Source organism: Anopheles coustani, chromosome 2, assembly GCF_943734705.1.
Source record: "Anopheles coustani chromosome 2, idAnoCousDA_361_x.2, whole genome shotgun sequence".
Taxonomy (NCBI): Eukaryota; Metazoa; Arthropoda; class Insecta; order Diptera; family Culicidae; genus Anopheles; species Anopheles coustani.
Window position 1 is genome coordinate 48,598,878 of NC_071289.1, and position 24,293 is coordinate 48,623,170.

The 24,293-nt window shown below is 38.9% G+C and overlaps 1 pseudogene; it reads right to left on the minus strand.

Annotated features, from left to right (window-relative positions):
* Positions 1 to 6,161: 6,161 nt before the first annotated feature.
* LOC131264497 (putative nuclease HARBI1) lies at positions 6,162 to 7,353 on the minus strand (annotated as a pseudogene).
* Positions 7,354 to 24,293: the final 16,940 nt, after the last annotated feature.

The following is a 24,293-nucleotide window of genomic DNA, read 5'->3' on the forward strand; positions in this document are numbered from 1 at the left end:
TTCCTCGGTAACCTCGTCCGGGGCGTCACTGATTTTTATGTCTACTGCCCCAACAGCCAAGGACACCGGAATTACGTAGGTGTCTCCTGCGATCGTCAGGGTTGTACCCTGGCTCGCTTTGACCGATGGACCAGGTTGGTAACCTTGACATATATTGACATATATTACCGGCTCGAGTAGGCAGCATTGTAACATGACTGCTTCGTCCTGCCCTAGTCCTAGCTGGGTTGCCACCATCTCGTGAATTGTCTGGAAAGGTGGTTTCGGGACGTTGGCCAGGTTAATCTTTATGGTGTTGACGCTGATGCTCGGATTGTTGGGATTGTTGTTTTGGTGTATGAATTGTGTATGGTTTTGTGTGGTTTTTTGTGGTATGTTTTGTGGTTATGTTTCCACGTGGTTTTTTAGACGTCTTTTCACTTATGATTTTGTAAGCAGGAAGCTTTACCTTCAGCGAAACGAACAAGTCAATAGATGGGGGATAGTTCCTTCCGCGAAACATAGAAGGTGGGGGACAGCAAGCGGTAGAGTGTGCCGGCTGTCGAGCCGAAACTTCGCCTTACGCGAATCGTCACACACATGGAAGAATTCTCCAGTACAAACGAAAGAAAGAAGAAACCTACACGTGGGGAATAGTGAACAGCAGAATGTGCAGCGAATGCGGCACGGATGGCATGGAGAAGGATGTCCATCGGCAATATTAGCTTTTCTGTAAGCTCAGGTAGTGAGTAATCAATGCAGTGGTCTTGACTTGGAGGTCCGCTACAGCCGAGCGGTAGCGTCGGTTAGAAAATCGGCCCATGAGCGCTGGGGCTCACCACATCGACGGCGTGGGTTCGAATCCCATCCGAGACCGGGCCCTCCCCTGTACGAGAGGACTGACTATCCACGTACAACAGGGAAACAAGTATCGTAAGCCCTTAACGGGCAGGCATGACCAAGAGGTCGTTACGCCAAGAAGAAGAATACTGTGCTAATAGAAATTGAGGATGTTGCAGCATTCGACCGAATCCGGCACCGTATAAAGTCCATCAACGAGTTTACTTACTTACTTATGTGGCGCAACAACCGCTGAGCGGTCTTGGCCTGACGAATCAACGAGTTTACGTAAGTAAAATAATAATTTTGTATGTGTAATAGCACGTTTAATTTTTCCTCTATAGCATTTTCCCAGTGTTTCATTTCATTTCGTTTCATTTATTTAATAACAAGGTTATCTGGCCCGCTGGCCTACATAACGCTTAATCTTAACTAATCACATTAGCATATTTTTGATCGTGGACCGTGCCTCACCAAGCGACATATTAAAATCTAACAACACACTACATTCATTATACAGTAGGCACATTTGGAACACCGGGTCCTGAGTACAGAAGACAGTCCGGCGGAACTCCGGCTGTAAAGGGTTTGCGCTTCTCAACATTCTCGACGGTGCATAGAGATTAATTTTTTCTAGGAGATCAGGAGCGTCAACCGAACCTGAGAAAAGTTTCAAAACAAAAATACAGTGAGAAACATTCCTCCTATTTTCTAGAGAATCGAGAGCAAACAATAAACAGCGAGTCCTATAAGGAGGACGGGACATACGATTAGTCCATGGCAAACGATAAAACAAGACACGTGTGGCCCTCCTCTGAATATTCTCCAATCTATCAATCCACGTGGTTTGAACTGGTGACCAGACAGTACACGCAAACTCAAGAATTGGTCTTACCAGCGAACAGTACAAGGACTTTAAAGTAAACGCGGACTTAAAGCTCTTAGAAACACGAAAAATAAAACCTAGTTGACGTAGAGCTTTGGCAATTATAGAGTTGAAGTGGTCAGAGAGCGTCAATTTACTGTCTAGTAGAACACCTAGATCCCTGACAACCTCCAAACGTGGGATCGAGAAGCCTTCAGCATGATAATTAAAACTAATAGGAGACTTTTTACGCGAAAAGCTTATCACAGAACACTTCTTAACATTAATTCGCAACCCATTAGCTGAACACCAAGCGTTAAAACGAGTGAGGCAGTCCTGAAGAAGATGGCAGTCGGAGACATCTTTAACAGAGACAAACATTTTTAAATCATCAGCGTACAGGAGCTTAGCGACCTTAGGCAAGTGTAGCACGACATCGTTGATAAAAATCACAAAAAGCAGTGGTCCGAGGACACTACCTTGGGGAACTCCAGAAGCGTTGCAGAATGGAGCACCAAAGCTCGAACCGATGTTCACTTGAATGCGTCTTCCAGTCAAGAAGTTTCGAATCCACTGGACAAGGCCACCATGAACACCATACCTTTCAGGTTGTCTAGCAGCAGGGCATGGTTGACTGAGTCGAAAGCAGCGTGGAAGTCCGTATAAATAGCGTCGACCTGGCCGGCGTTGTCGAGGGACGTATAACAATGGCTGGTATCGCGAACGGTTTCGATTTCGATCGACTGCATGAACCTGTCGAAAAGTGTTCATTTTTGGTTCATTTGCTTCATCGGAATGACAAAGACCTATCGCGAACGAAACGTAGAAGCAAACGATCTATAAATTTTCAAGCAGTCAACAGTTGACTCGATTTCGATCGAGAATTCCTATCGCATACGCCTTTTCTCGATCGAAATGATTTAGACAGGTCGAGAGCTATCGAGAGCGGTCGCATAAGCATTTGCAAACATGTTTCTTTTAAATAAACAGATTCAACGAAGGCGTATTAAAGTGATTTTTGATGTTTTTATAAATTGGGTTCGATTATTCAGATTCATAAAAATTCTTGGTACCCTATGTGATCCGAAATATACTGAGAAAATTGAGCTGGGTGCGACGATGGCTAATACCCCATGACCGGTGCAGCTGCGTGGTGCACAACAAATTCGTAAAAAAATTATTGATACCCTATACTTTTCAAAATCTATGCCCGATCCCAGCTGCGTGGTGCACAACAAATCGCTTACGCTCGCTTGCTGCTCGACTTTACGAACGCCCATAGTTCATCGATCGAAACAGAAACCCCGTTGCCGATAGCTATTTCGAGTAGATTTAGATTTCGTTCGACTAATTCTTTTGATCGAAATCGTCTCGATCGATTCGTTCGCGATACCAGCCAATAGTTCAGGAAGCACATTAAGTTGGTTTCGATAGATCTATTTGGCATAAAACCATGTTGGACGGGAGATATCGATTGTCGAAAACCTCGCTGGATATATTTTACTATGAGAAGCTCAAGCAACTTGCTGCACGCGCATAGCATGGTGATGCCCCGATAATTGGTGATGTCACCCTGGTCCTCCTTCTTATGCACAGGAAACATCCAAGAAGATTTCCAAAGCAACGGGAAGCTTCGTGACTGCAAGGATTTGTTAAAAATTTTCGTTAGGATCGGAACAAGAGCCTCCTTGCAGTTGATGATGGCTTGAGGCAGTTGAAGGCTTGAGGTCCTTAACAGCACCGAGTACCTCGTCTACGGTGAAGGATAGCAGCGGAATGTCAACTTGCTCTTGAATGGCTCCAACAACTGTGGAGTCGGTGTAAACCCATGCTGAAGCATTGTCATACAGAGACGAAAAGTAGGAGCCAAAAGCTTCACAGAGACTCTCTTCGCCAGAGTAAATGTTGCCATTTAAAGACATTGATGCCGGAAGTCCACCGTCGCTTTTAGATTTTCTTATGAATTTCCAGAAATGTTTTGGATTCATTCTGAATCTAGATTCTATTCTGCGAATATACCGCGCGTAAGCCTTTTTATTAGATTCTTTAAGATGCTTCGCCGCGGCCATATACTCCATCCGATTTCTTGGATTCTTGTGCCTTTGGTACCTTCTATGCAGGCGTAGTTAACGTGTCTTTAGCCTTTTGAGGGCGTTTGTTGTCCAAGGAAGGTCTAAAGGAGCAGAGCAGGTCGGAACGTAACTGCCGTAATGGTCAACCACAGATCTCGAAAATTGGTGAGCAAGCTCATCGACGTCATGGCACGACTCTATAAAGCTCCAGTCAGAACCGTTCAGAGCATGGGAAAGACCAGCAAAGTTAGATCTCTGGAAGTCCCACGTCAAACGCTGAACGTTTGAAACGGAAGTCAATTGAGAATTGCTTGGAATTTCAAAGTTGAGTGTGTCACACAGTGTTCCACAGTGTGTAATAGTAGTACATTGACAAATCTGCCAACCAACCTGGACATAATGAATGAAAATAGGGCTCTTAAAAATGTGTTTAACGAGCGCGAAGAGGCCAGGGAGAAGCGTCGCAGCATTTTAGATAAGAGAACCGGGAATTGCGGACCGAACTTAGACGCAGTGTTGAGGAATACTGCACTGGTAAATTTTGTTCTAGAAGAAGTAGTCGCTGCAAGTTGTCCCCATGAAGGCATAATGAGGCGGACTGATTTTGAATTTCCACCCATTGACTGCGACGACGAACTGAAGCAGTTGAGTGAGTCTCTAAAAGCCAGAATATAGAGAGAAATTAATAAGTTTTTTGAAAAGCCGAGTAACCAGAACAGACCCGGCAAATCGATTGCACGATGCAATAGATTTAATTTTTACAAACAAAAAAATGTTTACATCTATGAACTGGTAAGAAGTTACAAAATTAGGTTGAAGTCGTTTTAATGAGGTGGTAAGTATATTTAGAGAGGTGGGGGGAAATAATAATTTAGTATTAGATGTAAGTTATGTTAATAACTACTAATAAATAATAGTTATGTAAAGATAAAACTACACCACGCCAGGAAAAAAATTTATATTAAAGATGGGACACGAACATCAAGGTATATTCATAGGTAGTATTGCGAAGATCGTTCGGCACCCTAGGAATGAGTGCCTACCCGATTGGGATCCTGCACCGTATAAAAGGGAAAGGGAGGGTCTCAATCGAGTAGTAGCAGAATAGGAAAGAGATGATTGACCTAATCGGTCAAAATCTCTATAAACACATAAAAAAAAGTTGCAGAATAGAAGTACCAGTGAAGTGGACAGAGGGGATAGAGAAGTTTCAAAGACAAGATTCAAAAACCGATAGATTCGTATTATGACGCGTGTTTGTGTTGTCAATTTGACTAACAAAACTGAACGAAAGTCAAAGTCCCAAACTCAAAGTCAAAAACATGTATTACCGGACACAAACGGAACGACAAGACTGTCAAATTACTTTAAGTTGTATAATTGTTACGAAAAGCCCGCCAATTTCAAGTAAGACGTTCGGCGCTTCCAAACTACAATGTAAGTAATACACTTTAAAAAGTTAAACAGTGTAATTAATGATGTGGTGGGGGGTTTTTAGGGAAAACACGCATGCGGAATCACGCACAACAAAAGTGCAGTACGATAAAATGGTGACTCTGCTGGAAGCAGAACCCGACATTGCTAGGGCTCAATGTAAAGGAGACCAGAATTGGTTTTGGGCTGAAATGGTTGAAAATCTAAACCCTCTAGGCCCGCCGGTTAGAACGCCAGATATATGGAGACGGGTTAGTGTTGTTGAACAATTAAAAATTTAATTTTCTAAATTCAATTTCCTTTCTCTTCTTCCCGTAGGTTTGGTATGACTACAAGTGTGCGGTAAAAAAAATGTTGAGGGTTAATAAAAAATCCTTAACTGCAACTGGTGGGGGACCTTGCAAACAAGTACCGCTAAATGAAGTTGAAGAAAGGGTGGCAAATTTAACAAATTTGCGTGCCACGGTAGCAGGCAATTCGGCCCGGTCTTTCGGGATGCCGAGTGTTGTTGACCAGAATAACAACAATAATGAGCAAACCGACCTCGAACCAATTCCAGAAGAAGAGCAGCAGTTTTGCGTATCACCTCCTGTTAAAAGGACTAAACGTAAGCAAACAGAGGCGGTCCTTCGGCAAAATCAGGAGATGGTGGAATTAATGAAGAACCACATCGAAACGCAAAAAAAAAATACTTGAACTGCAGCAAGAAACAATCATAGCATTAAGAGAGGTTACTGAGCAATTGAAAATTGCCAACAATAGAATGAACAATGGAGAGTAGTGACAAATGTTTTTTTTTCCATTATTTAAAAAAACTATGTGTACTGTATTAAGAGTACAAGTAAATAATAAAATTGAATCTGCTTGAAGTCATATTAAGTTGAAGTTATGTCATATTTTATTTGGCATGCATACAGTACTGATTTTTTTCCAACACAAAAAAGGATAGTATCAGGATATGGTTAACGAATTTATATCTCTTCAACTCTTTTTTCCTCTTCTATATTGTAAGCAATGCACATGTTGTGCAAAATACAGCATACATTCAAAATTTGTGCTGCTTTCTCCGGTCGGTAGTGTAACAGACGAGCTCCCAACAAACATCGAAACCTATTTTTTAATAAGCCGATTGTCCGCTCAACTATTTCTCTTCCCAAAGAATGTTTTTTGTTGTACTCAGCATCCGCGGTTCCTGGAACAGGATTCCGTTTAGGCGTCACTAGCCATGACTTCAACGGGTACGCAGCATCGGCTGTAAAATGAAATAAATTATTACCTTTCTTAAAACAGCAATAAGTTGCTATTGTTATATCTCACCTAGCACTTTATAGCTCGTTTCGCCACGTTGATGCTTTCCAGCGAAAAAGTCATCGATTCCGCACACAGTCCATACATGCGAGTCATGATTTGCCCCACTGTACCTGCCATTCCCATACCGGATTCTCATTTCGTGGTCACAAATCTGGGAAATAATATAAAAATACAGTTAACAAGTTATCTTTATAACTTTTTTCTGAAGGGTCTGTGGCACCAGAAACTTAGCTTTACTTACAATCAACGCGTTTATGCTATAATAACCTTTTCGGTTATAATGATGGTCTCTGTCCTCAACTGGTGCAACGATTTTTATGTGCGTACCATCAGCACACATTACAACACCAGGAATGCCACTTTTTGCGTAAAAGTACCGTCGAGCAGCCTGCTGTTCGTTGGGTGCCATTTCTATCGTGATCCACTTTGCCGCGAGAGTATCTTCAAGGATTTTCAAACATTTTGCAAAAACCACGGAAAAAGTAGGTTGAGCTATTGCAATATTGAAATCCTTTCCAACACCGTGTTGGTAGCTACCTTCTGCTAAAAATCTTAGTGTGGCAGCCAACATTTCCTTTGGGGGAAGTGGTTTTGCTCTTACTGGCGGAAATTTTGGTTCAATTTCCTTAAGAATGTCAAGAAAAATTTCCTTAGACACGCGGAAATTTTTCTTACGCCTGAAAAGAATAAACACGTTAGAGAAAATCACACAACTGATTGGATAACTCACGTTTGGGTATTCAATTCCATCGGGTCGAACATGCTACGAAGCAGTCAACGTTGGTTTGCTAGATTCGGCCGACTTTCTTCTTCACTGCTTCTATCGTCGCTTACGTAGTACGAGAAAATCATCGTAAGTTGCACAAATCAGGAAATCACTTGGTTGTAAATCACAACAGTTAACGCACTGCTGCGGGTGTTTGGGTTTTAAAAAAACTTAAACTTTATTTCCTACAACATACAGTCTATCAAGAAAGTATCCGTACAGTCACCAATTTCAACTTCAAGCCTAGTTATCTCAGCGAATACGTGACCTAGGACAACCATTTAAACGACACATCATAGATAAACTTCTATTCTATCCAATGAGGTCTTAACATTTCGAGAAAGTTACTTGTAGGTCACTTTGTTCTACCGAAACCCCAAAAAAGGCTCAAAATCGATGACAAAAAAGTATCCGTACATGATGAGTATTGATGATATGGCTTCCGTGCATGATGTGCCAATATGGTGCTATCAATGCCACTTGCCTCAATAATAGCCTGTAAGTGCCAAGAAATAATTTCTACCAGTTTTCTTTTCGAAAGATGCTGGAAATTTGACTCGATTCCCCAATAGTTTCAAAGATGTCTACTAAGATCAGGATAATGTTCCGTTGGTGGTAAATCTAGGCATCTTTCGACAAATGTTGTATAGAGATCGATTCCGGACACTTTTCGAGTATCGTCAACACTTGTATGATCTCATAAAGTGGTCACTCTTGGACAATACATGGCCTATTCTTAGGATCGTTATTTTACTCAGAGAGCATATTATTGAACATTTCAAGTTTATCCCAGGCATGACTAGTCCAAGTGGCAAATGGGTGAAGTAGACCATGTCCCACAAATGATTCATAATTAATTCAATATTTCCAGTTCGATTAATGGCCTTGGAACACCATAACACAAACTCTCAACTACTGTGTTTTATAGTTGGAACAACGTTGCTCGTACTGATGGTTGAGTTCGACGTCTGGTGTCTATTGTTATTTGTTTTTTGGCCAAAATTGCTTAATTTTGTCTGTATTAAGTCTGTATATAGTGTATAAAACACTGAGCCTACACGCCAATAGCATCAAAATACAGCGATTTTCAAATCCCCAGTCTTTCTTATTCTTTCCTAGGAAATGAAAAGTTTGCAACTTACAATAATGCAATGTAATTGTTATTTCCAAAAAACCTTTTTAAGAGTTGAAACCCAAATCATATGATAGATGATCTAGACACTTCGTTCGTCATGTTTGAGGACTCGAAGTATGGAGAACTCAATAGCTTTTCGAGCAATCACCCTCCCATAGCGATTGAGTAACAACGAAAGATGTCTGTTTGCAGGGTTTAGTCTAGTAACATCCTGGTTAATTCGACAAAATATAAGTTCCTGAGTCTTAGAATGAGATTTGCCACAGGGTTCATCAACTTGCCAAGTTAGGTTCCCTTTACATCACATGAAAAAGATAGTTCTCTATCGGTTTCAGCTGTTTGCCTAGTTTCACCGGCCATTTCACGTTAAATGATGATATAAAATTGTTGCCGCCATACTTTTAGACACTTGAAAACTATAAATAATGACTAGGATGATATTTTGCCTACTAGAACCTCACCAAACCGGTGTTTTGCTTCAAGAAAGGTGGGTGTACGGATACTTTTTTGTCATCGATTTTGAGCCTTTTTTTGGGTTTCTATAGAACAAAGTGACCTACAAGTAACTTTCTCGAAATGTTAAGACCTCATTGGATAGAATAGAAGTTTATCTACGATATGTCATTTAAATGGTTGTCCTAGGTCACGTAGTCGCTGAGATAACTAGGCTTGAAGTTGAAATTGGTGACTGTACGGATACTTTCTTGTCAGACTGTATGTGCGGGTTAATACCCAACTATCGTGTTCGGATGCTGGATACCAACTGATGATCGGTTCGCGATCTGGATCGTTGGTTCACGGTCTTCTGATTCTAGGTGGTCCGCGTCGCTGCGGGAATCTGCAATCTCAGCATAATGCGGGCGGTCCGCGTTGCTATGGGAAGCTGCAACTCAGCATAATGTTGTGGTCCGGGGGCCGCGTCGCGATGATCGAATGTTGACTCACAATGTATGCTCTGGCGATGTCTTGACTCCTCCCTTCTTAAATGACTTTGTCCTCAAAGTCTTGTTGCTGCGTGGAATGATGTTGGTCTGCTTACGAATGTTTCTCCGCGTTGCGGTTCTTGGTTTATGTTTACTTTTACCATTCTCCTTCTATTGAAAAATAAGCAGATTACGGTTGCGCATATGAATAGTAACATGAAAGTTCCTCCGAATGCATGAATTTTCCATTTGATGGAGTTGTTCTGTAGATTTATACTTTGTAGTGTTTCTCGATGTTGCAACGTAAGATTGTTTAGATATTCTATCGGTGGTCTGTCTTCAATTTCGCTTATGTTGACTTTTATTCCCGCTGTCGAGTGGTATGGTTTACCGGGAATGATGGCTTCATTGTTTGAATAAATTTCTCCGTTGATGATTATGTTGCAATTTTCAAATTGTATCAAGTATGACCCGTTCAATACTTGGTTTGCATTACTGCAATTTGACGATATTTCTGCGATTGCATAATTAATGAGAATATTGGCGTCATTAATGCGTTTCACCAATCCTTTCGAGTAAATTTTTTCGTATTGACATTCGGCGTCTTCTCGTTTCACGAGTTTTTCTATGCATTTGGTGGGTTGTTGCAGATTTACTTGTTGGCATATGTAGAAATCTTCCTGCTCTTGGCATCTTTCAGTAATTTCGAATACATGCGTTCGATTTCGTATTATGAAATTTTGTTTTACGATAATCCGTCTCTCGTGCTGGATTATGGAGTCAATGTATTCGTATTCGTACATTTGTGTGGTTACTTTGGGGAACTTTAGTATGTAGATAATATGCGTTTGGTTTACAGCAACTTGCGCAGTTGATTGCCCTAGCAATTCCTCTGGAGTACGGTAAGTAATGTTGTTACTCTCTAGGAATTGGGCTATGGAGTTTAGATCATCTAGGGATAGTAGCTTGCTGCTTGGAATCCCGTGTTTCGCGAGTATGATGGCATCTTCAATTACTTCTAATTTTTCTTGTAGCATGTTCATGTTTGATAACAGGATTAATTGACGAATCTCTGTCTGGTGCGTTTCGTATCGTTGATTTTCAATGTTGATAACCGTGTTGGCGACTTCTGTTATTTGTTGGAGTCGTTCATTTAAACCTTGGTTGATAACTACTTGTTTGTTGTTTTCAGCAATTAGGGAGTTTATCGTTGAGTTAATAATGTGTAGGTCGTCGGCGTCTGGATTTCCTGCGATCCATTTCCAAACTTTTCCGATCGTGTCCCATCGTTTTTCTCTGTTTGTAAACGGTCTAATCTTTCTAAAGGTTTCCTGTAGCGTTCTAGCTTTTATATTAATCAAACTTTCAATTGATGCCGTATAGATTCCATTTGGAATTTCTTCTAACGTTCTCTCTACTGCTTCTTCTATGTTTGCTAAATCGATTGGATGTATGGTCCTTACATATCCGATTTGAACTTTAGCTTTACTTATTGGTATTATAGCTAAGGGATTATTACTTAGATCATATATGCTTATATCTGCTACAATAAGCTTGATCAACAGGGTTGTAATCACTCTGTAACGATAGTTAAAAGAATTTCAAAGAGTGTATTAATATTTCTTCCTTATTTTCTTAGATTCATTTTATGAATTTTTCGATTATTCGAATCAATTATATAAGTTGGATGATTCTCCTTTACTTTTATTATATTAAAACGACTTTCGCGTTTATTATTTGTTTTCTTCCTTTCATATACGTATTCACTTTCTTCATAGTCTTTATATTTTTCATCTTTGATTTTTTCATCATTCTTTTTGAATATTTCGAGTATTCTTTCATTTGTAGCTTCTCTTATTCTTGCTCTTTCTTGTGGATCATCTGATCGTTCTCCTACGTACACATTTCTTGGTGTATCCTTTATAAATGAGTGAATTCTATGATTATATTTATAAACGGCTTGTTGCACTAATGTTATGATACTCATTTCTGGATTGAGTTTTTTCGTACATCTCGCTATTTCTCTGATAGTCGAATGGCATCTTTCTACTTGACCATTCGTTTCTGAACGATTAACTGGAGTTTTGAAGATTTTCACTCCTAGATTTAATATTGATTGTTCGATTACATTCGATACAAAAGTACATTCGTTGTCTAAAACAATTTGGGCTGGCAAGTCCCAGTCATATAAAAGTTGTAGTAATACTTCTTTTATGTCAGCGATTGATTTCGATTTTATCGGTCGTATTTTAACGTACTTTGAAAATTTATCGATTGACGTGATAAATAAAAAGTTTGCGTTGTATGCAAATATTTCGATATGAATTATCTCTCCTGGATATGTCGGTATTGGTGTTTTTACTGGTATAAATACTTGTGGTTTTCTATCATATTTTTCGGTTTTGCATATCTCACAATTTTTAACAATATTTTGAATACTTTTTCTAATTCCGGGGAAGTAGAATTTTTTTATAAATTGCAATGAATTTTCCTTAGCGTTTCTGTGTGCAAAATTATGGATATTTTTAATCTCTTCGATTTGTTTTTCTACGTCGCAAAGATCTTCGACTTGTATTTGAGAAAATCTAGCTTTAACTGTTTTTGGATTGTAAAGATTTTTATAGACTTCTTGGATAATTCCCATTGTTTGTTCATCTGTATGAATTCCATTAACTACGTTTGGATTAATAACTTTTTTGAATTTATCCTTGATAAAATCAGTAGTAAAATTTGGTTCGATGAAAATATGCCTTTTAAATTTCGGGAAAGGGCTTATTAGTTCGGAAGAGGAATTAGTTCCGATTTTAAATATTAGTTGGTTGCGGAAAACATTAATAGGTGCTTCTGTTGAAGGGATATATGAATTATCGTCTTCATCAGCTGAGTGCTGGGTTGGTGTTAGTGAGTTAATTTGTATTCTGGAAAGGGCGTCGGCTACGACGTTCGATCTTCCTGGTTTGTAGCATAACTGGTAATCATGTTCCTCAATGAATGATTTCCATCTTTTCAGCTTTGCGTTGTTGTTCTGCGGTGATAAAGCAAATGTTAATGGTTGATGATCAGTATGGATATTAATTTTCGCTCCGTATATGAAATTTCTCAGTGTATGTAGTGCCCACACGATGGCAAGCATCTCCTTTTCGTTTGTTGCATAATTTTCCTCAGTTTGGGAAAGAGTTCGGGAAATGAAGGTTATTGGTCTATCTCCGTCGTGGCATTTTTGTGAAAGCACAGCTCCTAGTGCTTTATCTGATGCATCTGTTGTCAGTTCAAATGGCTTCTGGAAATCTGGAAAAACTAAAACATCATTAGAAGATATTATGTCTTTCAAGGTTTGGAATGCGTTCTTTGCATTTTGATCAAATTTAATTGGAACATTTTTTGATTCGTTTTTTGAAATTTGGCGATGGCCATCCTCCCCTCTTAGGAGTTTTGTGATGGGTTTTGCCAAGTGTGCATAGTTTTTAATAAACCTGCGGTAATAACCTGATAGTCCTAAGAATCTTCTCAGTTCTTTAAGGTTCTGTGGTTCTGGGAATTTTTTTATGGCTTCAACTTTTTTTATGTTTGGCTTAAGTCCTTCACTTGAGACAATGAATCCGAGGAATTCTACTTCTGTTTTTAAGAATTCTGATTTGTCTGGCTGTATTTTGAAATTTGCGGCTCGCAATGTGTCTAAGACAATTTTCAAGTTTTGCAGATGTTTTTCAACTGTTTCACTAAAAATGATAATGTCATCGATGTAAACGTGACATATTTTTCCGATATGTTCTCTTAATGTGTCGTCCATGACGCGTTGGAATATGGAGGGTGCATTTTTTAATCCAAAGGGCATGCGTACGAATTCATATTTTCCATTGTTTATCGAAAATGCAGTTTTTTCGATGTCGTTCTCCGACATGGGAACTTGATGAAATCCTGATGCTAGATCAAGGGTAGTGAAAAATTTATTTGAGCCTAAATTGTCTAAAACAGTAGATGGATCCGGAATAGGATATTTATCACTTATTGTTTGAGTATTTAATTTTCTGTAGTCTATGACAAGTCTATATTTTTTTTCATTGGCAGCGTCCAGTTTTTTTGGAACAATCCACACTGGTGCATTGTATGGGGATTTTGAAGGTCTGATGATTCCATCATTTAGTAGTTTTTCAATTTGCCTGTTAACTTCACCTTTAAGTGCTTGGGGATAAGGATAAGTTTTACTGTAGATTGGGGATTCATTTTTTGTCCTTATGGTAGCTTTTACTTGTGAGGTAAAAGGTAATTTAGAATCAGGTGGTTGGAAAAGATCCTGATATTCCTGTAATAGGTTATGTAGCTGTATTTTTTCGTTTTGGTTGAGATGACTATCGCGGATGTTTATTTTATTTAATTCCTGTAGTTCATATTGTTGTAGGGGTATTACATTTGTGCCGTCAATGATTAATTCATCATTGGCTGTATCAATAACTGCTTTGATTTCTTTTAGTGAATCGTGCCCTATTATGGCATCGAATGATTTCAAGTTTTCAAGATGATAAAATTTTAACATTTTATCTGAAAATGGTTTGAATAGTCGAGCTTGTGAATAAGCTTCGATTTTTATGTCTCCTGCTACTGAAGATACATAAAATGGTTTATCAATTTTGTGGGAAATTTTAGCATGTTTCGGGTGGATATAGTTTTTATTAGAACCGGTATCAATGAGCATTTTTAATGGCTCCGCGGCGTTACCATAAAAAAGAAAGTAAGGCAACGCCGAGTTTAGTCTAAAAAATTAAGTTCTGCGACTTCGACAGTGTCACTGAAGTTGCATCCTTTTTGTTTTTCAATGGTTCGGAGGTATCTCTCGAACGATTGTAATGTGTTGTTATCTATTGTGTTGTTCGCGGGGTTACCGTTTTCGAATTGTTGTGGTGGATTGGCATCCGTTATGTGGTTCACCGTATTTGAGTGTCCTGGCTGTGTTTGGATATTATTGACCCTGGGACGTTTTGGGGGTCGAACGTTGTTTGAGTTAGGGCGGTTTCCATAGTTCACTTGTTGTGTTCTGATGGAATGGTCAACTTCCATAGGCTCTGGTGGCGGTTGACGTTGAAAATTGTTAAATGGTTTTTGTTGGTAGTGTTGGTTGTTCTTTTGGGCGAAATTATTAAAATTTCTATTTCCCGTGAACGGTTTGGGATGGTAAGGCCTTGGTGGCGGAGGTGGATTTGTATATCTTATGGGTGTTGTTGGCGGTAAGGGAATCATATTCCTTGGTGCCGTTGGTGGGATATATGGCCTTGGTTTGGTTAGCATTTTTCTACACTCAATATTTTGAAATGAAATGCAGTAGCTGTACGCTCCTGCAAGGGATGTCGGTTCATAATTTCTAATGAATTTATAAACGTCTCCATCCAGTCCTCTCATGAAAGCATCGATTGCTTTTTTGTTGTACATTTCGATTAAAGCTCTTGAGGCTTCGGGGTGTGTGAATCTTTCGTCAGTGTTTATTTGATTTGCTATAAGCGAGAGCAATCTATTTACTTCATCGTAGTATACTTCCAGTGAGCGGTTCTTCTGCTGCACGCTCATAAGTTGGAAATCTAATGTTTCCAAATCTCTCTTTTCACCGTAATACGTGACCAATGTTTTTTTGATCAGGTTCCAATTTATGCCTACGTTTGAAACAACGAGTGAATCGTTCGCTTCACCGCGGATTTTTCTGCGAATGAATTTGCAGATCATATGGTATTTGTTTTGGCGTTCAAGTGTGTCTGTACTTTTAGTTTGGTACAGTTTTACCAAGCTGTCTACGTCACTCAACCAGCTATTCAGTTCGCTGGGATCCCCAGTGAAATTTGGTAGATCCTTTACCAAATCAGGGATTTTTTCAAAACTTTCGGGATTTACACTTGTTCCATCTGGCTTTGTAAAATAAAGCGGTGGATCGGAATAATCGATCTGAGCGGGGGCGACATTGCACGCTTCGAGTGCGGCAATGCGGTTAATAATTTGGTCAAGGTCTGGTCTCGACATTTTGAAGGAAAAAGATTGTAATGAATTTATAAGATCCTCCAGGATTTTTTGTTTGTTTTAACACGTTTTTCACTTCACTAGGTAATTTTACTTAATATTTGTTAATCGCGTTTTTGTAATCACTTGATTTTTGTTTCACAATTTTGTGTTTGTTTCGCAATTTTTACTTACTGTTTTTTTTGTTACTTACAGTACCATACGCATCCTGTATTGGGCGATGGTTTTATGATTTATGATGCTCCTCTGACGGGCGTTGTGTTTTACTGCTCCTCTAGCGGGCGTAGTTTAGTTTCTGGAAAACCGGCTGTGAATGACTTCCTTCTCGGTGTAATGGATGGCTCCTTTTTGTCCTGTGTGAGCTGCTAACTGCACAGGTGACTCGGGATCCTTTTTACACGGCTGCACTCGGCGATCAGGAAAGTCTTTTTAAGTTTGGGATTCGGTGGTAACTATCACTCTAGCGTGGTTACTTTCACTTTCACTTGTACTTAATTTCACATAGCGCGGTCCCTATTCGGGCGCCAGTTAACGCACTGCTGCGGGTGTTTGAGTTTTAAAAAAAACTTAAACTTTATTTCCTACAACATATGTGCGGGTTAATACCCAACTATCGTGTTCGGATGCTGGATACCAACTGATGATCGGTTCGCGATCTGGATCGTTGGTTCACGGTCTTCTGATTCTAGGTGGTCCGCGTCGCTGCGGGAATCTGCAATCTCAGCATAATGCGGGCGGTCCGCGTTGCTATGGGAAGCTGCAACTCAGCATAATGTTGTGGTCCGGGGGCCGCGTCGCGATGATCGAATGTTGACTCACAATGTATGCTCTGGCGATGTCCACAATGTATGCGATGGCGTTGTCCACAATGTATGCGCTGGCGTTGTCTTGACTCCTCCCTTCTTAAATGACTTTGTCCTCAAAGTCTTGTTGCTGCGTGGAATGATGTTGGTCTGCTTACGAATGTTTCTCCGCGTTGCGGTTCTTGGTTTATGTTTACTTTTACCATTCTCCTTCTATTGAAAAATAAGCAGATTACGGTTGCGCATATGAATAGTAACATGAAAGTTCCTCCGAATGCATGAATTTTCCATTTGATGGAGTTGTTCTGTAGATTTATACTTTGTAGTGTTTCTCGATGTTGCAACGTAAGATTGTTTAGATATTCTATCGGTGGTCTGTCTTCAATTTCGCTTATGTTGACTTTTATTCCCGCTGTCGAGTGGTATGGTTTACCGGGAATGATGGCTTCATTGTTTGAATAAATTTCTCCGTTGATGATTATGTTGCAATTTTCAAATTGTATCAAGTATGACCCGTTCAATACTTGGTTTGCATTACTGCAATTTGACGATATTTCTGCGATTGCATAATTAATGAGAATATTGGCGTCATTAATGCGTTTCACCAATCCTTTCGAGTAAATTTTTTCGTATTGACATTCGGCGTCTTCTCGTTTCACGAGTTTTTCTATGCATTTGGTGGGTTGTTGCAGATTTACTTGTTGGCATATGTAGAAATCTTCCTGCTCTTGGCATCTTTCAGTAATTTCGAATACATGCGTTCGATTTCGTATTATGAAATTTTGTTTTACGATAATCCGTCTCTCGTGCTGGATTATGGAGTCAATGTATTCGTATTCGTACATTTGTGTGGTTACTTTGGGGAACTTTAGTATGTAGATAATATGCGTTTGGTTTACAGCAACTTGCGCAATTGATTGCCCTAGCAATTCCTCTGGAGTACGGTAAGTAATGTTGTTACTCTCTAGGAATTGGGCTATGGAGTTTAGATCATCTAGGGATAGTAGCTTGCTGCTTGGAATCCCGTGTTTCGCGAGTATGATGGCATCTTCAATTACTTCTAATTTTTCTTGTAGCATGTTCATGTTTGATAACAGGATTAATTGACGAATCTCTGTCTGGTGCGTTTCGTATCGTTGATTTTCAATGTTGATAACCGTGTTGGCGACTTCTGTTATTTGTTGGAGTCGTTCATTTAAACCTTGGTTGATAACTACTTGTTTGTTGTTTTCAGCAATTAGGGAGTTTATCGTTGAGTTAATAATGTGTAGGTCGTCGGCGTCTGGATTTCCTGCGATCCATTTCCAAACTTTTCCGATCGTGTCCCATCGTTTTTCTCTGTTTGTAAACGGTCTAATCTTTCTAAAGGTTTCCTGTAGCGTTCTAGCTTTTATATTAATCAAACTTTCAATTGATGCCGTATAGATTCCATTTGGAATTTCTTCTAACGTTCTCTCTACTGCTTCTTCTATGTTTGCTAAATCGATTGGATGTATCGTCCTTACATATCCGATTTGAACTTTAGCTTTACTTATTGGTATTATAGCTAAGGGATTATTACTTAGATCATATATGCTTATATCTGCTACAATAAGCTTGATCAACAGGGTTGTAATCACTCTGTAACGATAGTTAAAAGAATTTCAAAGAGTGTATTAATATTTCTTCCTTATTTTCTTAGATTCATTTTATGAATTTTTCGATTATTCGAATCAATTATATAAGTTGGATGATTCTCCTTTACTTTTATTATATTAAAACGACTTTCGCGTTTATTATTTGTTTTCTTCCTTTCATATACGTATTCACTTTCTTCATAGTCTTTATATTTTTCATCTTTGATTTTTTCATCATTCTTTTTGAATATTTCGAGTATTCTTTCATTTGTAGCTTCTCTTATTCTTGCTCTTTCTTGTGGATCATCTGATCGTTCTCCTACGTACACATTTCTTGGTGTATCCTTTATAAATGAGTGAATTCTATGATTATATTTATAAACGGCTTGTTGCACTAATGTTATGATACTCATTTCTGGATTGAGTTTTTTCGTACATCTCGCTATTTCTCTGATAGTCGAATGGCATCTTTCTACTTGACCATTCGTTTCTGAACGATTAACTGGAGTTTTGAAGATTTTCACTCCTAGATTTAATATTGATTGTTCGATTACATTCGATACAAAAGTACATTCGTTGTCTAAAACAATTTGGGCTGGCAAGTCCCAGTCATATAAAAGTTGTAGTAATACTTCTTTTATGTCAGCGATTGATTTCGATTTTATCGGTCGTATTTTAACGTACTTTGAAAATTTATCGATTGACGTGATAAATAAAAAGTTTGCGTTGTATGCAAATATTTCGATATGAATTATCTCTCCTGGATATGTCGGTATTGGTGTTTTTACTGGTATAAATACTTGTGGTTTTCTATCATATTTTTCGGTTTTGCATATCTCACAATTTTTAACAATATTTTGAATACTTTTTCTAATTCCGGGGAAGTAGAATTTTTTTATAAATTGCAATGAATTTTCCTTAGCGTTTCTGTGTGCAAAATTATGGATATTTTTAATCTCTTCGATTTGTTTTTCTACGTCGCAAAGATCTTCGACTTGTATTTGAGAAAATCTAGCTTTAACTGTTTTTGGATTGTAAAGATTTTTATAGACTTCTTGGATAATTCCCATTGTTTGTTCATCTGTATGAATTCCATTAACTACGTTTGGATTAATAACTTTTTTGAATTTATCCTTGATAAAATCAGTAGTAAAATTTGGTTCGATGAAAATATGCCTTTTAAATTTCGGGAAAGGGCTTATTAGTTCGGAAGAGGAATTAGTTCCGATTTTAAATATTAGTTGGTTGCGGAAAACATTAATAGGTGCTTCTGTTGAAGGGATATATGAATTATCGTCTTCATCAGCTGAGTGCTGGGTTGGTGTTAGTGAGTTAATTTGTATTCTGGAAAGGGCGTCGGCTACGACGTTCGATCTTCCTGGTTTGTAGCATAACTGGTAATCATGTTCCTCAATGAATGATTTCCATCTTTTCAGCTTTGCGTTGTTGTTCTGCGGTGATAAAGCAAATGTTAATGGTTGATGATCAGTATGGATATTAATTTTCGCTCCGTATATGAAATTTCTCAGTGTATGTAGTGCCCACACGATGGCAAGCATCTCCTTTTCGTTTGTTGCATAATTTTCCTCAGTTTGGGAAAGAGTTCGGGAAATGAAGGTTATTGGTCTATCTCCGTCGTGGCATTTTTGTGAAAGCACAGCTCCTAGTGCTTTATCTGATGCATCTGTTGTCAGTTCAAATGGCTTCTGGAAATCTGGAAAAACTAAAACATCATTAGAAGATATTATGTCTTTCAAGGTTTGGAATGCGTTCTTTGCATTTTGATCAAATTTAATTGGAACATTTTTTGATTCGTTTTTTGAAATTTGGCGATGGCCATCCTCCCCTCTTAGGAGTTTTGTGATGGGTTTTGCCAAGTGTGCATAGTTTTTAATAAACCTGCGGTAATAACCTGATAGTCCTAAGAATCTTCTCAGTTCTTTAAGGTTCTGTGGTTCTGGGAATTTTTTTATGGCTTCAACTTTTTTTATGTTTGGCTTAAGTCCTTCACTTGAGACAATGAATCCGAGGAATTCTACTTCTGTTTTTAAGAATTCTGATTTGTCTGGCTGTATTTTGAAATTTGCGGCTCGCAATGTGTCTAAGACAATTTTCAAGTTTTGCAGATGTTTTTCAACTGTTTCACTAAAAATGATAATGTCATCGATGTAAACGTGACATATTTTTCCGATATGTTCTCTTAATGTGTCGTCCATGACGCGTTGGAATATGGAGGGTGCATTTTTTAATCCAAAGGGCATGCGTACGAATTCATATTTTCCATTGTTTATCGAAAATGCAGTTTTTTCGATGTCGTTCTCCGACATGGGAACTTGATGAAATCCTGATGCTAGATCAAGGGTAGTGAAAAATTTATTTGAGCCTAAATTGTCTAAAACAGTAGATGGATCCGGAATAGGATATTTATCACTTATTGTTTGAGTATTTAATTTTCTGTAGTCTATGACAAGTCTATATTTTTTTTCATTGGCAGCGTCCAGTTTTTTTGGAACAATCCACACTGGTGCATTGTATGGGGATTTTGAAGGTCTGATGATTCCATCATTTAGTAGTTTTTCAATTTGCCTGTTAACTTCACCTTTAAGTGCTTGGGGATAAGGATAAGTTTTACTGTAGATTGGGGATTCATTTTTTGTCCTTATGGTAGCTTTTACTTGTGAGGTAAAAGGTAATTTAGAATCAGGTGGTTGGAAAAGATCCTGATATTCCTGTAATAGGTTATGTAGCTGTATTTTTTCGTTTTGGTTGAGATGACTATCGCGGATGTTTATTTTATTTAATTCCTGTAGTTCATATTGTTGTAGGGGTATTACATTTGTGCCGTCAATGATTAATTCATCATTGGCTGTATCAATAACTGCTTTGATTTCTTTTAGTGAATCGTGCCCTATTATGGCATCGAATGATTTCAAGTTTTCAAGATGATAAAATTTTAACATTTTATCTGAAAATGGTTTGAATAGTCGAGCTTGTGAATAAGCTTCGATTTTTATGTCTCCTGCTACTGAAGATACATAAAATGGTTTATCAATTTTGTGGGAAATTTTAGCATGTTTCGGGTGGATATAGTTTTTATTAGAACCGGTATCAATGAGCATTTTTAATGGCTCCGCGGCGTTACCATAAAAAAGAAAGTAAGGCAACGCCGAGTTTAGTCTAAAAAATTAAGTTCTGCGACTTCGACAGTGTCACTGAAGTTGCATCCTTTTTGTTTTTCAATGGTTCGGAGGTATCTCTCGAACGATTGTAATGTGTTGTTATCTATTGTGTTGTTCGCGGGGTTACCGTTTTCGAATTGTTGTGGTGGATTGGCATCCGTTATGTGGTTCACCGTATTTGAGTGTCCTGGCTGTGTTTGGATATTATTGACCCTGGGACGTTTTGGGGGTCGAACGTTGTTTGAGTTAGGGCGGTTTCCATAGTTCACTTGTTGTGTTCTGATGGAATGGTCAACTTCCATAGGCTCTGGTGGCGGTTGACGTTGAAAATTGTTAAATGGTTTTTGTTGGTAGTGTTGGTTGTTCTTTTGGGCGAAATTATTAAAATTTCTATTTCCCGTGAACGGTTTGGGATGGTAAGGCCTTGGTGGCGGAGGTGGATTTGTATATCTTATGGGTGTTGTTGGCGGTAAGGGAATCATATTCCTTGGTGCCGTTGGTGGGATATATGGCCTTGGTTTGGTTAGCATTTTTCTACACTCAATATTTTGAAATGAAATGTAGTAGCTGTACGCTCCTGCAAGGGATGTCGGTTCATAATTTCTAATGAATTTATAAACGTCTCCATCCAGTCCTCTCATGAAAGCATCGATTGCTTTTTTGTTGTACATTTCGATTAAAGCTCTTGAGGCTTCGGGGTGTGTGAATCTTTCGTCAGTGTTTATTTGATTTGCTATAAGCGAGAGCAATCTATTTACTTCATCGTAGTATACTTCCAGTGAGCGGTTCTTCTGCTGCACGCTCATAAGTTGGAAATCTAATGTTTCCAAATCTCTCTTTTCACCGTAATACGTGACCAATGTTTTTTTTGATCAGGTTCCAATTTATGCCTACGTTTGAAACAACGAGTGAATCGTTCGCTTCACCGCGGATTTTTCTGCGAATGAATTTGCAGATCATATGGTATTTGTTTTGGCGTTCAAGTGTGTCTGTACTTTTAGTTTGGTACAGTTTTACCAAGCTGTCTACGTCACTCAACCAGCTATTCAGTTCGCTGGGATCCCCAGTGAAATTTGGTAGATCCTTTACCAAATCAGGGATTTTTTCAAAACTTTCGGGATTTACACTTGTTCCATCTGGCTTTGTAAAATAAAGCGGTGGATCGGAATAATCGATCTGAGCGGGGGCGACATTGCACGCTTCGAGTGCGGCAATGCGGTTAATAATTTGGTCAAGGTCTGGTCTCGACATTTTGAAGGAAAAAGATTGTAATGAATTTATAAGATCCTCCAGGATTTTTTGTTTGTTTTAACACGTTTTTCACTTCACTAGGTAATTTTACTTAATATTTGTTAATCGCGTTTTTGTAATCACTTGATTTTTGTTTCACAATTTTGTGTTTGTTTCGCAATTTTTACTTACTGTTTTTTTTGTTACTTACAGTACCATACGCATCCTGTATTGGGCGATGGTTTTATGATTTATGATGCTCCTCTGACGGGCGTTGTGTTTTACTGCTCCTCTAGCGGGCGTAGTTTAGTTTCTGGAAAACCGGCTGTGAATGACTTCCTTCTCGGTGTAATGGATGGCTCCTTTTTGTCCTGTGTGAGCTGCTAACTGCACAGGTGACTCGGGATCCTTTTTACACGGCTGCACTCGGCGATCAGGAAAGTCTTTTTAAGTTTGGGATTCGGTGGTAACTATCACTCTAGCGTGGTTACTTTCACTTTCACTTGTACTTAATTTCACATAGCGCGGTCCCTATTCGGGCGCCAGTTAACGCACTGCTGCGGGTGTTTGAGTTTTAAAAAAAACTTAAACTTTATTTCCTACAACATATGTGCGGGTTAATACCCAACTATCGTGTTCGGATGCTGGATACCAACTGATGATCGGTTCGCGATCTGGATCGTTGGTTCACGGTCTTCTGATTCTAGGTGGTCCGCGTCGCTGCGGGAATCTGCAATCTCAGCATAATGCGGGCGGTCCGCGTTGCTATGGGAAGCTGCAACTCAGCATAATGTTGTGGTCCGGGGGCCGCGTCGCGATGATCGAATGTTGACTCACAATGTATGCTCTGGCGATGTCCACAATGTATGCGATGGCGTTGTCCACAATGTATGCGCTGGCGTTGTCTTGACTCCTCCCTTCTTAAATGACTTTGTCCTCAAAGTCTTGTTGCTGCGTGGAATGATGTTGGTCTGCTTACGAATGTTTCTCCGCGTTGCGGTTCTTGGTTTATGTTTACTTTTACCATTCTCCTTCTATTGAAAAATAAGCAGATTACGGTTGCGCATATGAATAGTAACATGAAAGTTCCTCCGAATGCATGAATTTTCCATTTGATGGAGTTGTTCTGTAGATTTATACTTTGTAGTGTTTCTCGATGTTGCAACGTAAGATTGTTTAGATATTCTATCGGTGGTCTGTCTTCAATTTCGCTTATGTTGACTTTTATTCCCGCTGTCGAGTGGTATGGTTTACCGGGAATGATGGCTTCATTGTTTGAATAAATTTCTCCGTTGATGATTATGTTGCAATTTTCAAATTGTATCAAGTATGACCCGTTCAATACTTGGTTTGCATTACTGCAATTTGACGATATTTCTGCGATTGCATAATTAATGAGAATATTGGCGTCATTAATGCGTTTCACCAATCCTTTCGAGTAAATTTTTTCGTATTGACATTCGGCGTCTTCTCGTTTCACGAGTTTTTCTATGCATTTGGTGGGTTGTTGCAGATTTACTTGTTGGCATATGTAGAAATCTTCCTGCTCTTGGCATCTTTCAGTAATTTCGAATACATGCGTTCGATTTCGTATTATGAAATTTTGTTTTACGATAATCCGTCTCTCGTGCTGGATTATGGAGTCAATGTATTCGTATTCGTACATTTGTGTGGTTACTTTGGGGAACTTTAGTATGTAGATAATATGCGTTTGGTTTACAGCAACTTGCGCAATTGATTGCCCTAGCAATTCCTCTGGAGTACGGTAAGTAATGTTGTTACTCTCTAGGAATTGGGCTATGGAGTTTAGATCATCTAGGGATAGTAGCTTGCTGCTTGGAATCCCGTGTTTCGCGAGTATGATGGCATCTTCAATTACTTCTAATTTTTCTTGTAGCATGTTCATGTTTGATAACAGGATTAATTGACGAATCTCTGTCTGGTGCGTTTCGTATCGTTGATTTTCAATGTTGATAACCGTGTTGGCGACTTCTGTTATTTGTTGGAGTCGTTCATTTAAACCTTGGTTGATAACTACTTGTTTGTTGTTTTCAGCAATTAGGGAGTTTATCGTTGAGTTAATAATGTGTAGGTCGTCGGCGTCTGGATTTCCTGCGATCCATTTCCAAACTTTTCCGAT